The sequence below is a fragment of the Aquila chrysaetos genome, chromosome 4 (assembly GCF_900496995.4).
Source record: "Aquila chrysaetos chrysaetos chromosome 4, bAquChr1.4, whole genome shotgun sequence".
Taxonomy (NCBI): Eukaryota; Metazoa; Chordata; class Aves; order Accipitriformes; family Accipitridae; genus Aquila; species Aquila chrysaetos.
The window spans coordinates 56,909,180-56,913,930 of NC_044007.1; the positions used below are offsets into that span (position 1 = coordinate 56,909,180).

At 41.3% G+C, this 4,751-nt stretch overlaps 1 long non-coding RNA gene across 1 annotated transcript; it reads right to left on the bottom strand.

The window, feature by feature from the left end:
• Window positions 1-597: 597 nt before the first annotated feature.
• On the bottom strand, window positions 598-3,423 carry LOC115340195. The gene is made up of 3 exons (XR_003922967.1): window positions 3,300-3,423; window positions 996-1,060; window positions 598-909 (listed from the first exon to the last, which is right to left on the bottom strand). It is a non-coding gene; the product is annotated as an uncharacterized LOC115340195 (long non-coding RNA).
• Between the last annotated feature and the right edge of the window lie 1,328 nt (window positions 3,424-4,751).

The window sequence follows — 4,751 nt, forward strand, 5'->3', positions numbered from 1 at the left end:
TGGCAGTAGAAGTCATCAGCAACAAGTACATCATTTCGGAAGATCCACTCTGATGGGAAGTTCATAAAAATGCAACTTCTTCAAATGAGAAAGATTTTTATTTCGGAAAGTCTCTTTCCAACTGAAGTCAAAATTACACACTGTAGGACAGTGGTCCCTGGTCCCTCAACTTTGCTTCCAGAGGGCTGGGGGTCTGAATCCATCCTCAACAAAAACCACATCAGCTAACAGGGATATTCCTGTAGTGGCCAGGTTCCTCTGCATCATCTGCAAAAAAACCAAAGCAATGTGGCCGCCTTCTCACCTGCTCCACACAGATTCTCTTGGACACTGCAGCCATCATCACTTCTGGCACCTAAGATACCAAAAGACAGAAAACTGCTGTTGCGCTTGAGAGAAATCACTGGCTCCATGCTCCTCCTTGCTACTACCCAGCTCACCTCAAATACCCATCCAAGTCCAAAGGCAGCCTGCAAGGTGCCTGCAAAACCAAAGAGAAATGCTTAACTGAGCTACCACATGATTCTCTGCTCTTAGACACCAACTCAGCTGACAACCACCTCACCTTCTTGGACCGCTCATTGGTGTGTGGCTTTGCCCCTCCGAGCCTGCTTGTGGCACCTGCAAAAACCAAAGCAAAAGACACATGGGGAGATACTGCCCAAAACCACAGCCTGCCTGCACCAATTTCCATCTCCCACTCCTTCACCTTGGCCACACGCCTGTCTGGCCTCTGCTGTTGACAGGTTGCCACCCTGAGACCTGGGTACCACAGGTAAAACACGAACAACAAGGGATGCTTCTAATTTCACCAATAATACAACCCCTGAAAAATAACTCCTGCTTCAGCCCACTAGTCATGGCTCACCTTGCCTGAGTCAGCTCTGGTGCCAATATCCTGCTCTGCACCTTCAAAACAAAAAAAACCCAAAATCTGTAAGTTAATCATACAGCCACTAGTCACATCTTTCCTCTGACACCATGCGCCGACCCACCTTCTTACGGTGCTACGCTCGCATCTCCTCTGTCACCCTTTGGTGCACAGCTCGTCCCTCTGCATCTGCAAAAGCAACATTGAACAAGTCACCTGGATGTGGAGCAATAGCTTAACAAATCCAGAGGTCTTGCTTCCATTTAGGAATACCATCTAGATTCCCTGCCTGGCACAAGCTCACATTTTGCATTACCTGACCTGACTTTACCTGCAGGAATAAACAAACAAACAAAAACCCTGCCAAAAAAAATTTCTAACCAAAACCCAGAAAATATGAAAACCCCAGAAAGCTAAAAAAGACAGGACACTGTACCATGTAGCAACCGACACTGCCCGATGGATGAAGCCATAAGGACAAGAGTTCTGCCGCAAAAATGGCGTGAGACAAACAAAGGCTTGCTGACACAATGAGGTACTGGGGAAGGGATCTGAACAGAGTATGGATGTCCTCAGGGGACCAAATGGAGGCATCTGACATGGCAGAGGGGAAGGTAAGAGTGCTCTGAGGCACAATGAAAGCCTGAGGAAGAGCTGTCTCTGAATAAGAAAGGTACGAAGCCTGCTGCAGAACTCAAGAATAGTGATGGAACGCAAGGACATTCGCAGGAAGCCTCGTGACAGAAATAGAGGGGTGCTGAGGTGGCCAGAGAGATGGAAAAAGGCTCGAGGGCACAAAGGTACTGAGGAGAGGATTTGAACAGAGTACAGATGTCATGAGGGAGACACTGACCCACTGGAGGCAAGCGAGATGGAGGAGAGGAGAAAAAGACTGCTCTGAGGAAGAGGAGATGTTCTGACAAACCGAGGGGTGCAAATTACACTCCAGAGATAAAAGCGTGCCAATGAGACCCTCCAAAGCCTGAGGATGAACCAAGAGAAAAGAAAAGAAAAAAAAGACACAAAGAAAACTTAAAAAGCAACAGAGTATGTGACAAACAAGAAAAATTAAAAAATAGGGATACAGAGCTTGAGAAAAGTAGACATAGAAAGAAAATTTTAAAAACCCAAAAGGGTACAAGACAGAGGAAGAAAAATTTTAAAAATAGGGACAGAAAACTAGATAAAAGTAGACATAGAAAAGAAATTAAAAAATGAAGGCATTAAAGGAGGAAAAAATTAAAAAGTAGGGACAACAAACTAAATAAATGGAGATATAAAGAAAATTTTTAAATTCACAGTACCCAACAGACAAGAAAGAATTATAAAAGAGGGACAGGAACTAGATAAAAGGAGACATAGAAAAAAAAATTAAAAAGCAACAAGATTAATGAAATAAAGGCACAAATTAACAAACAGGAACATCAAACTCAAGAAACAAAGATATAGAAACAAAATGTAAAAAGCAACAGGGTACAGCACAGACTAGAATGAAATAAAAAATAAAGCCAGTGAAATGGATAAAAGTAGATATAGAAAAAAATTTAAAAGCAATGTAACACAGGACAGACAGGAAATAAAAAAATAGGGCTAGGCATCTGGATAAAAGTAGACCTAGAAATAAAATTTCAAAAGTGACAACACAGAGGACAGATAGGAAAAAAGTAAACAATAGAGACAGAAAAATACATAGAAGTGAACACAGAAACAAAAATTCAGAAGTGAAGACGTTAAGAGAGGAAAAAAATTTAAAAACAGTAAAAAAACCTAAATAGAGACATAGACAGAAAATGCTAAAAGCAACTGGGTACAGGCCAGACTAGAATGGATTAAAAAATAATGATGGTGAACTCAGTAAAAATAGACAGGGAAATAAAACTTAAAAGCAGCAGGGTACAGGACAGACAGGAAACAATTAAAAAACAGGGAGAGACATCTTAATAAATGTAGACACAGAACAAAAATTTTCAAAGCAACAGGATACAGGAAACAAGAAAAGATTAATAAATAGGGACATAAAACAAGATAAAAGTACACCTAGAAAAAAAATTGCAAAATGAAAAGAATTATGAGAGCAAAATATTGAAAAATAGGGACAGTGAACTAGAGAAAAGTAGTAGCTTTTCTTTAAGCCTTTTCAATCCTAAAGACTGTGAATTGCAAGTTTATTTAGAGCTCACAAAACAGAAGCCACTTTTTTGTAGCCATATCCTTAGCCTGCTGTACTATTGGCTACTGCAGAAGAAGCAAAGGCATAAAGAAAAAAAAATCCATTGGCGAGGGGTGTGTGTGCTTAATTGACAAAATATTATTACTGTCCAAGGAGTTCTATTTTAAAGATTGATCTTTAGTATTTGAAAATCACAGGCTGTGTTTACATTGCAGTGCAGTAAAAAGTCACAGAAGTACCTTGGTCCCAAGAACCCACCTCAGCATAGTTGTGGGGTTCTCCTCTGCATAATTGAACCTGCTTCCTAATAGACACTGTGCTGCCCAAGCTCTGGTGTTTCCAGTGCTCAACCCAGCTTGACCTGAGCCAGGTCAGGAGTTTCTACCCTGTGTAGCAAGAATTTCAGAAACTTAAAACAAAGCATTCTATCACTGCTGTTATGCTCATACATATATTGGTGTAAGAGATACTTGTGGTTTGCAAGGAAAAAATGCCTTGCCGATTTGAGAAATCTAAAATTGACTTAAAGAGAGCCCAGTGATGTGGAGGGGACATCCCTACTGACCACATGGCCCATGGACTGAGCTGTGGGATAGGGAAACTCCTGACATCTGATTCAAAGCAAGCCTCTTCCATCTGGTTTTGCTCCAGGTGGCTGTTTGGTTGACATTTGTTTTAAAAATAAAGTAGCACTGGGAATTCAGCTTGCAGGCTTGGAGAAGGAGAGTGAGGAGAAGAAAGCATGTCTTCCCAAAGGCAACTGCTTGGTGCTGTGAAGGACGACCCTCTGCAGCAATGTCAGCGCAGCTGATGGGGGATGCAAAACCAAGTGCATCTCCCAGGTCAGTGCTGCAGGAACATGGCAGTTTGAGGACCTTGTTACAGCTCTTTTTTTGAATATCACTGTTCCTCAGACAGTAGTAGAGTTTTGGTTTCCATTAATGTTATCTTCAGGAGGAGATAACCATGGCAACAACTGCTGCTTTGCAGTTCTTTTCAAAATAGGTCTGTGACATGAGAAGAAAAATTTGGGAGGCTTTTTTACTGCCTTCCAAATGATTTTGAACATTCAACTAAAAGAAAAAAATCTCAGTTACTGAGATTCAATTAACTCCCCCCACCCCTGCCTCCCCTTGAGGGCCATTTGGAAAATGGAGGAAATAATTGTATATGAGGACATTTGGGAGTTGAGGGGTTATGGATGTGAGATTTCAAGTAACTTGTCAATGGCAATAGTGAGAGATACTGTATTGTGCCATTGCATTTAGGGTATTCTGAAAATCAATAGAGCAGTGGGTTTCCAGGTGATGTAGAAGGCACTTAAAGGATCATGGAAACACCACTGAGATCAGTTGGAGTTTTTTCTATTAGAGCAGTAGAATCCACCAGCCTTATTCTAGCACTTGGTCATCATCACGTCACGTCTGTTTCCGTAGAGCTTCAGAGTATTTTTCAGCACTGTCCTTTAGCATAGTTTGCTTTCCTGAACTAAGATGGCAGAGAGATTCCCTGTGTAATGCTCGTGTTAATATAGGTATATAGTAATGTTAACATTGATTACAGAGATAAAATGAAGTATCATTCTATGTAGCAAAGCTTTCAGAATGCAATTTGTTTGAAGTGCTGCTTCAGAGAGTGAAGAGAAACGTCATGTTTCTTGTGATACTTCCAAGTGTGCAGTGTGCAAGGCTATCCCTCCAACAGTCATGC